Below are 13,286 nucleotides of genomic sequence, written 5' to 3'. Positions count from 1 at the left end.
CCCTCTGGGGGTCTCCCTGTCACCCGTGCCCTCCCTCTTGGACTCTGTCTTAGGAGGACCTTCCCCTCTCCCCTCCCCCGCCCCCCTAGCTGTGCTTTGAGCTCACTGAGTTACTGTGCTTATTGTTTACTGTACTGTGCTGTCTCACCTCGTATTGTAATTTCGTTTGTCCCTGTACGGCGCTACGGACACCTAGTGGCGCCCTATAAATAAAAATTAATAATAATAATAATAATAATAATAATAATTAGTACCATTGAGAACCTAGTATTTTGTCTATTTCATATTATTGCATTTTGCTTTTATCAATGTTAATTTTGCAGATTATTATTTTAGCAATCTCCTGTGATATCTACAGTATATGAAAAGTTCTGATCCAACTATCTCCTGACACATTATATTGTTATATTTTACATATCATTTCCAATTTGTACCGGCCCCTTATAAACTAGACATAATTTTTCTTATAGGGGATGGTAGTACCTGGCTGCATCATATTATTTATGGTGACCAATGAGGGCTCAGCAGCAGAGAAGCGCACCTGGTTGAAGGGGGCAAGGGTAGGTTGTTAGCCAATATCCTGGTTGTCACATCCAATCCTAACATACCCTATTCATTCTAGTATGCCCAGCTACTGCTGAGTTCCCAAGCCAATCACAGTAATTATTGTAATCCAGCCAGGGGTTTGTATCCCCTTTAAGGATATATATTGTGCAATGGATGAGGTGTTTAGATGTCCAAAATAAATACAACAATCCTAATAAATGAAGCCTCCGTTGCTTGCATCACTGCCATTGTTAGAAAAGCTATCTTAAAATCTTGGAAAGAAAAGCTAGATTAAAATCTGTACATATTCAAGTTCTTGGAATAAACACGTATACATATTATAAATTTATGTCACTGCCATCATAACCTCATGTGGTAACAATTTTCACAGCTTAATCTCCCTTAATAGAGTAAAATACAAATGCACATGTCAGCTCCCTTTCCTTATGCAGCCTATACATACATTAAAACACATTTTTTACAAGCTCTGCAAATGACGAAGTCTGTAACGAAACGTGTTGAGAGTTTAGCTCGCAACAAGTTTTGATCACATTGTCTGTGAACTGGTGTATGCTGTGAACATTATTTTATTTCACCTTCACTTTATTATTCACCTTAATATCACACATGATAAATAAATAAATAAAGAATTGTCATTATCATAGAATACCTATATATATATCATAGGCAATATTATAAACTATGGGAATGAATGCAAGAAGGATATTAACCGGAAGATTTAATATACCGCACAATATAAAAAATAATTAATAAAAAACGTTCTCAGATTATGGATAAAGTAGGATTCCCATGAATAGGAGACGTGAATTGAGAAGCACCCAAACACACATCATCTAATTCTTTCAATCCTTCCAGCTTCTGATTGGCTTACATGACCGCAAACAACCCGCCAAAATTGATATGTCAATCACCGCATCTAAAACATTGATTGGCTCGCCCGTCTGTAAGTAGTTTCCTGAGACAGACATCTGGTTGGCATGTTGACAAAGCCGAGGGCGAAACGTGTGTCAGTGCTAAACGGCAATGTGTGTTTTTTACATTGCTGACAAGGGAGCTCTGGCAGTTATGAAACTTTTAAAATGAAAGAATTTTTATGTGAAAGAATAAGTAATACCTCAGGCTAGATGCAGATTGAACCAGTTGTTTATTTGCTCATTAAATGGGAAGTGAAAATACGTGTGCAGCTATCACTGTCTGGGAAGCATACATCGCTGAACTTGAGTGAAATCTAGGTGATTGTTAGCAATACAGCCCTCTAGAGGATAGAGGGTAGTATCAATATAGTATATTGTGGTGGAAATAACAGTGAATAATAGATACAGTATCTTTTAACACTGAAATAGATACATGCCTTTAATGCTAGGTACACACTGAAGAATTTTTCGATTGACGTGTTATCTCAAACTATTGTACCTACGACTGAAGGTCCAGTCAGTCTGGCGATTCATACATACACACTGACACAATTTACCTTCAGATCGTTGTCTTCATCTGGTCCTTCAACTGGTTCTCTAGTCTTCAGAGAAAGACAAAATAATATTTATTCATTCATTCTTGTCACATTGTCACACTGATTAAACTGCCTTGTTATAGCTGTCCACATGTCCTAATGAATTTCGTTAACTTCTGTGGCTCTGAAACGAAACATTCTGTCTGGGAAAGAACAAATTAATTATTCCTTCTACAGCACTCTCTACATTTATCCACCAGGACATTCATCGCTAGCATCAGCTGAAAAGAGCCCGACTCTGTAACCTCTATGGAGATCGTGAGCATGAGTGTATACACACTACATGATCGGTCGGTGATTGCTCGGAAATTACTAAACAGTACGACCAACCAAATGAGCCGACAATTGACACTTTGGAACGACCTTTGACCTTCGTGTCACTATATACACTAACCCAGCTTCCAACCGAATGGTCGTATGTCGCCTGATTTGGCCAATTATTGGGCAAAAATTCCCCAGTGTGTACCCAGCCTAAGGAAACGTCATCAGTTTCATTGATAATAGTTGAAATACTAACTGCACTTTTTCCATAGATAATAGCTGTACTAACATCAAAGCAGCATTTTCAGATTAGCATCTTACATGATTGAGGATACAAAGTGGCATTTGGATAACGCACAACAAACATTATAATTGAATTACAATCATTACATCTTGCAACAAATAATTGGTGTAATGTATTATGAGAGGACTCACTGATTTTTTTTTGATATAGGAATAACAATATGACTCACGTGTAGTCGACAATATAAAGTAAGTGATCTCTATTGGATAATAGTGACTAATACAGAGCTATTAGAAGCTTAAATATATTTATTACTAACCAGAAAATCAGATTATTAGAGAACACCTGTTATATTCATACTAGAGATGCTCACTGACCCCCATGAATTGGTTTTGGTTTTGGATCTTGATTAGCTTTGTGTTTTGGTTTTTTGTTTTGGCAAAACCGCCCTTGTGTGTCTTGGTTTTGGATTTGGTTTTGGATTTTTTTTAGGAAAAATTCTAAAATATGCTAAAATCACATATGTTTGCTCTTTTTTTGTTGCTACATTATTATTAACCTCAATAACACTAATTTCAAGTCATTTGCAGCCAATTTTGACCACCTCACAGATCACAATATTATTTTCATACACTTTCGGACAAATACTGCAGCGACCTAGCTGGATGGTAAGAGACAGAGCAATGACACAAACACACGGCAGTTCCTAGCACATCTAGGACACATTGACACACAGCAGTGGCAGAAAAGAAAAATGGTGCAAGATGGAATTGTCCTTGGGCCCGCCACCCTCCCACCCACCATTATGTTGGATCTTAAAAAGGAATACAAAAATTGTGAGATCCGATGACATAACAATGACGTTTTGCCTCGTTTTCGATTCCAAGGCCGTGCGAAAGTACCGAGCCGGCCCGGCTCTGTACTCGGATCCCCTAAGTTCTGGTGTGTTCGTTTCTCGAGGAACCGAGCCTGAGCATCTCTAATTCATAACCCGGGCGACTGCACAAACTTTCTCATTTGGTGTGTTTTTCCACACATCTTTTAATCACAATACTATTTCTGCATCCACTTCTTATTCTTTATTTTATCATTTCACCGATAAATGATTGTTGTGTTAAGATACGTATTTGTCGTTTAACATTTAACAATAAAGATAATGATTTCAATCATTTGATTGCAATATTACAAAGATGAATGGTGGAGTGCCCCTTACAATAGAGAACCTTTCCCTTTCTTTTTTTTCCCGTATGTTGTGAACATGTTTGGTGTATAACAGAGTTTTCCAGGAATAAACATCTGATTTTTGGTATGTGTGCAATCTTTGTATTCTCGTCTTAATAAAATGTCTTAATGATATTACACCATAGAAGCACCCCTTTATTTCATTGATTCATTGGCTTTTATATTAAATTAATCTTCTGTGGAAATTGGGTATTTGAAGATGAGGATGCAGGGATTACAATACATTTGGTAAAAAATTTGGTAAAAAAGAGCGATTTCCTATTCTAAATCATCATCAGCTATTTATATAGCACCACTAATTCCGCAGCGCTGTACAGAGAACTCACACACATCAGTCCCTGCCCCATTGGGGCTTACAGTCTATATTCCCTAACACACACACACACACTCTGAGAGAGACAAAGGCAGCAAATGAACCTACTAGTATGTTTTTAATGTTCCAAATCCCAGACCTTGTAACACCCCATGACTAAAGTAGGTCTGGTTAAGATAATTTTAATATAGTTTACACTGCACCTGTCTTATAAATGCCCAATTTTCAATCAATGAGAATAATAACCTTCAGAAACAAAGCCACAATATATTTTAATCTTCCTTGAAATTGAGGACAGGGGACTTTGTTTTAGAGTAAGCATAGTAACTTTAGTTAAGTCCTAAAATATTTTAAATTTACTTTACAATTATGTTTATACACTCATTGCAACAACACATTTATATTTTAGCCTTCGTTCAATGTTTAATGATATAAATTATTTTCCTTTATACAACTCACTATGGGGGTCTCCATTTATTTCCAACAAGACTTCTCTCTTCTCTTTCTCTCGCCCCAGTGTCACGTTAGTGTGACACAGAGACCTTTGGCTTGGTCTTCTCCAGCTATTTCTGGTAGAAATGATCACCTGTGCCCGTCCTTGTCAGATGGCACAGAAAGGACGAAGGGAACTGAAAGCAACTGAGCAGTCTGCAACATGAGAAATTATTTGGTAGGTAATAAGTATATTACTAAATATTATTAATAAGTATTTTATTTATTATACTGGGCCTGATTCAACAAGGCACGTATCTGCCACTTTTGTGCGTATCGCACGCAAAATCATGCGGCACATGTCCGGAACCAGGATATGCCAGTGAATGCAGCAATGTTCACTTCTTCTACGTATGCAAATGACACTTACTACTTTTAGCATCATATATGTAGATGAGTTCACTAGTAAACTTCATTACACACATTAACAAAATTTACTCTTTTTTTCATCTTTGTATATGTGGGGTCATTTAGAGAAAAATTAAAGCACCAAATAGATTGACAATATGCATAAAATGCAAAATTAATTTGTTTGGCTTGATGACAATTTTTTTTTTTTAAAGACTTTATTAAAGTTCGTCACAAGAAGTAATTACAACAAGGATAAAAGATACAATTTTTTTTTAACATTTGTTTTGATACTAAAATATGTATATATTATTGGGTATAATTTAAATAAAAATCTCGTTATAGTACATATTATTATTACTATTACTATACTATTATTATTATAAATGAATAATTACTCACTATTGTTATTTACAAATGTATATTACATATTATTATTATTAATACATTAAAGTTGTAGGGATTTAATTGTAGAATACACCCATAAAACCATATAATATAGTCATGAGTAGAAGAAAACTGTAATATCTTTAGAGGTCAAATCTCAAATAGTAAAAGTGTCTAGCTAGTGTTAATAACAGTCATCATTAGTGTATTTACATAAGCCTTCAAGTTTCTGGAAGTGATACAATAGATATATAATAATTTATGATAAAGGCAAGTTGAGATGACCAAGTATAATTAAAGTGAGAGTCTAAAATTCACAAATGTAGTAACAACAATAACATAAAACTGAGAATAGACCCATATACGAAGTCTGATAATGTGACGTTTTGAATAAAAGGAAAAAAGAGGGGGGATAGAGGGGGAGGGAAATAGTGAGGTCAAAACCTGGAATTCCGGGGGTGGAAAGATAATGTAGAATATTATCTACAAAATATTATTTATAGAAAAAGGGCAGATATACTTTGGGGAAGATCAGTTGAGTGTGTGATTCCAGAGGAACCATTGTAAATGAACCAATCACCCCAGATTTGAGAGAATATATAAGTTTTCTTATTTAGATATGCAGAATTTTTTCTATAGATGCCAGGTACCAAATTTTATTAATTAGTTGTTGTCTAGTTGGAGAGTCAGGGTTTTTCCAATGCTTTGCAACTAGACATCAAGCAGCATTGAGGATTTGAACGGATAATTTATCTGCATATTTATCTAAAACCTTGATAGGGTAGCCTAGAAGAAATGACCAAGGACACTTGGAAACCTGGATGGAAGTAACATTATTAATCAAAGTGGTAACATCATCCCAAAAAAAGGTAACACGTGGGCAAGACCACCATACGTGAAGAAAAGACCTTTGTTCTCCACAACCTCTCCAGCATAGATCAGAGGTGGAACCATATATTCTTTTTAGTCTAGTGGGGACCAGGTACCAACAATAATACATTTTTGTATGCATTTTACTTGACTAAAGATGAAATGGATGTTTTAGAGTCTCTCTTTCTAATTGTTACCCAAGCATCCTCATCAGGTGGTCTACCTAAGTCAGCTTTCCACCTGAGCTCATGAATGGGGGAATTAGTTTGGCCAGGAGGCCATAAAATGTTCTACGTAAAGTAATGGAACTAGTTCGTGGGGGTTTATGCAGCCACACAAATTGAGAAAAGCAACAATGTAGTTGAGATAGAATAGATCTAGGTACCTGCACCGGGAGGGTTTGGAAAAAATAAAGCAAGCGGGGAAGGATATTCATCTTAAGGACAGCTATTCGACCCAACCATGAAATAATTAGTTTTTGCCATCTAAGTAGATCTAGTTTAATTGTTTTAATTATGGAGGGAAAGTTTTCAGCGTATAAAGATTCATATTGGGCAGTAATATAAACCCCAAGGTATTTTAGTTTTTTATGCTGCCAAGAAAATTTAAAATTATTTTTAAGAAGACCCAAGGTGGAAGATGATACATGAAAAGCCATGGACTCTGTTTTGGAAGGATTACTTTTATAGTTAGAGATCATACTGTAAGCTGTAGGGGTGGAAAACAGATTTGGGAGCGAGGTGTGAGGAGAGGTTAATGTAACAAGGATGTCATCTGCAAATAGACTAAGTTTATATTCCTCGGGACCGATTCTAACTCCTTTAATATCTGGGGAGAGGCGAATCATGGCCGCTAAAGGTTCAATCACAAGTGCAAAAATCAAAGGGGAAAGAGGGCATCCTTGACGAGTGCCATTGGTAATTAAGATTGGGGAGAAAATCACCCCATTTACTGAAAACCTAGCAGAGGGGTTTGAATATAAAGCTTGAACACCTTGAAGAAAGGTACTTTCAAAGCTAAATGCTCTAAGAGTCTCCAACATAAAGGGCCAACTAATTCGGTCGAAGGCTTTCTCTGCGTCCAGAGAAAGCACTACAGCCGGGGTTTTAGTAGAATTAATGTAGTGAATGAGACTAATGATTCTTCTAGTATTATCATGGGCCTGATGGCCTGGTATAAAACCCACCTGATCATTATGTATCAGAAGAGGTAGTATTGCGTTAAGACGGTTAGCAAGTGTTTTTTGCATATATCTTAATGTATGTGTGCAAAATTGAAATTGGTTTGTAATTAGCACAATCAGACGAGTCCTTGCCCTCCTTTGGAATGATAATAATATGTGCTTCAAGAGCTTCCTTTGAAAATGAGCCACCTTTTAATACACTATTAAACATGTCAGCAAGATAAGGCGAAAGAAGCTTATTATAGGTTTTATAATAAGTAGCTGTAAAACCACCAGGACCTGGCGCTTTATTAGATTTCAAGTTTGTAATAACATCCGAAATTTCTTTTATTGGAAAGTCAGGCCCCAATTGCTGAATTGCTTCAGGTAGAAGTTTAGGCAAGTGACATTGGGAGAGAAAATGTCTAGAGGCCTCTGTTGGAGTTAACGAGGGGTCATGTGTTAATGTGATGTTATAGAGTTTGTTATAGAATTTTTTAAACTCCTCTGTTATTTGATTTGGATCATGAGTACAAGCCCCTGAATGAGTTTTAATATGAGATACATTATTTTGGGAAAGTTTAGATTTAAGCCTAGAAGCCAAAAATCTATCTGCTTTATCACTTTTTTCATAAAAGGATTGATTTAAACATTTAAGAGAATTCTCTACTTTGGTGGAAAGCAGAAGATTTAGCACTCCCCTTGCTGCTACAACTTTAGTATAATCCTCAGAGTTTTTATGGATTCTATCAAGGCTGTTGACATGTCTGGTAACATCTAGAAATTTCTGGGTTCTTATTTTTTTAGCATATACAGCTGCTCTAATCAAACTACCCCGAATTGCAGCCTTATGGGCATTCCAGAGGAGCATGGGGGATATAGAGGAATCAATATTTGTCTCATAATATTGGCGGATTTCTGTATCTATTTGCGATTTAAGAATGGGGTTGAATAAAACCCTATCATTAAGGCGCCATAGAAATTGTTTTTGTCCTATCCGAGAACCCATAATATCCACCGTCACCGGGCCATGGTCCGACCACGTGCTAGGGAGAATATTCACATTATTTTTAGTTAAATCCGTGCATAGGAAGATCATGTCAAGGCGTGTATATACGCCATGACCGGCGAAAATAAAATAAAAATTTTTGCATTAGGTTCCCTAACTCTCCATGCATCAAATAAAAAATGTTGGGACAAAAGAGATCTTAAGGTCTTAGAGTTAGTATCAATGGTAAGGTGAGCTGACTGAGGTGGAGGTGTGGATCTGTCCAAATGGCTGTCCAGAGCAGTGTTAAAGTCCCCCGCCAGAATTACATTACCCATCCGGTGCAGTGAGAGGAGGTCATTTATAGAACTGAAAAAGTGAGCTTGGTTCGTGTTAGGTGCATAAACATTTAATAATGTGTAAGGGATGTTATTAAGGTAACCAGTTAGGATAATATAACACCTCTCTGGATCCTTAATTTCTTTAGATACTGTGAATGTGAGATGTTTAGCTATAAGAATAGCAACTCCCTTTTTCTTTGTAGCAGGATCGCAAGCATGAAAAGAGCAAGGATAGAATCTAGATTTGAGTTCAGGATGATGGAGGCCAGAAAAGTGGGTTTCTTTTAAAAACACTATGTCGCCCTTTAGTTGTCTGATAGTATGCAACAGAGTGAATCTCTTCTTTGGACAGATCAGTTCAGACCCTTAACATTAAGCGCTATAATTTTGACAACCATAAGTGTAGAAATAAACTATTAAAGCTCAAAAAAATAAATAAATGGTGTTTAAGCCACCGGGAATCCAGAGTAACGACCTCAAGAGACGGGGGCGAAACAGGGTAGGGAAAGGAAAGAAAAAGGTAAGGAAATGAAGACTAGGGTCATAATAATAAATAGCCTGAGAGGATGGACACGGGAAAAGAGATGGCATAATAGCCAAAAGTGTGCGAGACTGGTCCTAATGACCAGTGGGGGGTAATGTGGCTCTGGCATATGCCAGATGGGTTACAGAAGTGTGAAAACCTTACAGGTCCAAGGTGTGTGGAAGGACCAAATCATAAAGTAGACAGAATAGTAATGCAATAACACAGTGGAACAATAATGTAAAAAACCAATAGTACCTAACTATATGAATATAGTGTATGGTGTTAACAAATATACCAAAATATTAGACTTATCTATAGATAAATATGAGAAAACGGCGTTTGAATGGAAGTCCTGAAGAAGTCAGGGTCCAAAATAGAGAGCGATGTAGTAGGTAATCTTGATGAAGAATTGCATAAATCCAAGATGATTGCTCAATCTGAAAAAAAATTATTAAATTATTAAATTATTATTAGTTATTAAAGATGAAGTGACTAAAGCAATGTCCAACCTCTCTTCTGAGGTCGCTGAAATTGGCAATAGGGTTGATGCCTTGGAACGATTTCACGATGATACTATAAAATACCAAAAATCTTTGGAACAAGAATTTTCTTCTATTCGAGACAGTCTTCAGATCCTTGCTGATAAACAAGAAGACGCCGAGAACAGAAGTAGACTAAATAATATTAGAATTCTAAATATTTCAGAGTCCGTGGAGGGGTGTCAACTAAAGGACTATATTCTCCGATTATTTCGTATATTGGCCCCCTCTATCTCTGAAAACTTATTCCTGCATGATAAAGCCCATAGGGCGCTTCGTCCTCGTTCACAAGATACTGACTCTCCGACAGATGTTATTCTTCGATTACACTATAACAAAGCGAAAGAACAGATCCTTAGAAATGCTAGAGGATGCCAGGAGATTCTCATAGATGGAGTTAAAATGATGCTGTTCCAAGATCTAGCCCCCTCTACATTGATCAAACGGAGAAAGATGAAAGATATGACTCGATCTCTTAGAGACCACAACATAAAATATAGATGGGGATTTCCATTTGCTCTCATAGTCCAGAGAGAGGGTAGAATACTATCTGCTAAATCTATGGAAGAAGCTATATCTTTGCTTAAGAAACTAAACCTTCCTGTACCAGATCAGTCCTCTATACACGACGCTACTGCTCTACCACAGAGAGCTCCAAGACAAACATGGCATACCGTTTCCTCTAAGAAAACTAACCCTCCAATCACCTGAATGCTTATCATCTATCAAAATTGAGCTCTACCAATTCCTAATTGGATATCCTGTTCCTGTTAATTCTCGACGATTGTTCTTTGAGTACACATGGATCCAGGACTGATTTGTTTATACCTGTTATATATGCTTGTTTGTCCTTTCCTTGTTTTATTCTTTTTTTCTTGATGCCAATTTTACATATGCATTTAAATTGGTTATTCTCCAAGGGATCACCGAAGAAAATAGGTAGTAAGCTAAACCACAGAGCCTGATTATCCAACAGCCTAACTAGGCTGAAGGCTAGGGTGCTAGGCTTTTATGGTGGTGGTGTTGAAAATCTCTCAAGATCCTTGTAAAGTGACATTTTTTGAAATCACAGGAATATATACATTGTTGGTGGGGGTGTTAAGATTTATTTAGTCACAAAACGTAACTCATTTGAATAGATAAAGCATGTATTATAAGAAGATAGTTACCTGAAGGGGATTGTTGTGTGGCTTGGGGAGGACTCTCACCAGGGTCTATTTGTCCCACACAAACTACAAGACCTGCTATGTAATAGTGATGTGTCAGTATGATGGTTACATGTGTAATTACATTCACTTTAGGATATGTCATTTTTAATAAACCTTCTAGGTCAAGTCCATATGCAACTTGACCTGGCTTATTTCTTCTCTGGTTTTGTTTCAAAATATTGCCTTACAATACAATAAATAAACAGTAAATAATACAGTAAAGAGCAAATAAATAAAATGTCAATACATAAAAAAAAACAGTGTGCCCCCCCTCAAAACAGCTTAAACCTAGTGCTGCCAGCCTAGGCTGGTACTAGCAAAATCAGGGGAACAATAAGCATGGGGTCCCCCTGATTTTACTAGTACCAGCACTAGGCTTTGCCCACTGGGGCTGCTGGTACTATAGCAGGAAAACCCACAGTGGGGGTAATGCCAGCCATCCCCAGTCTGGTCAGCAAGTGGCTGGATACCCTAGGGAGATGGGAGCTGCAAGAAAAAAATCAGACCCCTCCTTGCTAGAGGTATCCAGCCCTATGCTGAAAGCACAAGAGCTCTTCCCACACCCCTGGAAGGGTGGGTGTGGGGTAATAAAATGTATGCAATGTTTAAAATACACATTTGGTCCCTGGTGCACTACAGGTACTGGCAAACCAAAGCTGTCGTTAACAGTTTGGCCATGCTCAGCATATCAATGGCTGGCACTTGGAGAACTACAGGTGCGAGCATGCAGTGGGAAATTTGAAGGCTGTAGGAAATGGGCATGGTAGGGAATTTCCTGAATGCTTAGCAGCACAGGAGAAGTCTTGTAGATGAGGATGAGAGGTGGTTACCAGTGATGAGGCCAGATGATGCAGGTGAGAGGTTGATTTAAGAGGGAGAGAGGGTGAGTAGTATGATATGAGATTTGAGATGTATGAAGGGGTGGTGTTTTTGAGGGCCTGTAGGTAAGGATGAGTCATTTAATTGGATTCTTGATGACACAGGGAGCCAGTGTACGGATTTGCAAATGGTGTGGCAGATGTGGAGTGGTGAGAAAGGAAGATCACTCTTTCAGCAGCATTTAAGATACATTGAAGTGAGGATAGATGGGTGAGAGGAATGCCAAATAGCAAGAGGTGGCAGTAGTCAAGACGGGAGATGATGAGAGATAAGAGCTTTGGTTGCATGTTGGGTAAGAAATGGGCAATGTTTCTAATGTGGATGTGACAGGATTGGGAGAGAGACTTGATGTGAGAAATAAAGTAGAGGACAAAGTCAATTGTTACATTGTGGTTTTATTGATGGTGAGATTTTAGGGGAGGTGGTGACTCTGAGAGGAGGACACTTTATAGTAATGCCATTGCCAAAACAATTGCAGAGCTCTTGTACAGAGAGGAACCACTGCTAGGACTGCCTGTCCGAAGGCTGGTAAAAGAACTGCCGGGGAGAGGAAGAGTAGAAGGAATGGGAGAAACAACTGCAGAGAGGGTGAAACCATGGGGTTGGGAGAGAAACTGTTGCGTGAAAGGGATTTATGAGGTAAGGCTGGTAGAGATGATGATGAGGGGGGCAGGATAGCAATAATGACACATGTTGGTCCTCTGCTATTCTCTATCTACACCACTTTTCTAGGAAAACTAATAAGCTCCTTTGGATTTCAGTATCATCTCTATGCGGATGATACACAAATCTATTTATCCTCTTCTGATCTTTCACCATCTGTGTTGTCTTGCGTTACTGACTGTCTTTCTGCCATTTCATCTTGGATGTCTTCTCATCAACTCAAACTCAATCTTTCAAAAACTGAATTAATAATATCCCCACCCAAAAACAGAAGCTTCCTGCCTGACATTTCTATTTCTGTCGATAACATGACCATAAACCCCACCCTGCAAGCTCGCTGCTTAGGTATAATCCTTGATTCACAACTATCATTTATTCCCCACATCAACTCCATATGTAAATCATGTTACATACATCTAAAGAACATTTTCAGAATATGCACATATCTCACACAAGACACCGCAAAAACCTTAATTCATGCACTCATCATCTCCCGCATCGACTATTGCAATTCCCTCCTTACTGGTCTTCCCAATGTCAGACTTGAACCCCTACAATCTATTATGCAGGCAGCGGCTAGATTGATTTTTCTTGCAAACCGTTCTTCCTCTGCTGAGCCACTCTGTCAGTTTCTACATTGGTTGCCTGTATTTCAACAAATCCAATACAAAATTCTTCTACTAACATACAAGGCCGTCAACAAAATTGCACCGACATACATTTCCTCACTTGTCTCAAAATATCTC

This window comes from Mixophyes fleayi, chromosome 9 (genome assembly GCF_038048845.1).
Source record: "Mixophyes fleayi isolate aMixFle1 chromosome 9, aMixFle1.hap1, whole genome shotgun sequence".
In the NCBI taxonomy this organism is placed as follows: domain Eukaryota; kingdom Metazoa; phylum Chordata; class Amphibia; order Anura; family Limnodynastidae; genus Mixophyes; species Mixophyes fleayi.
Note: the sequence above shows the minus strand (reverse complement) of the source record.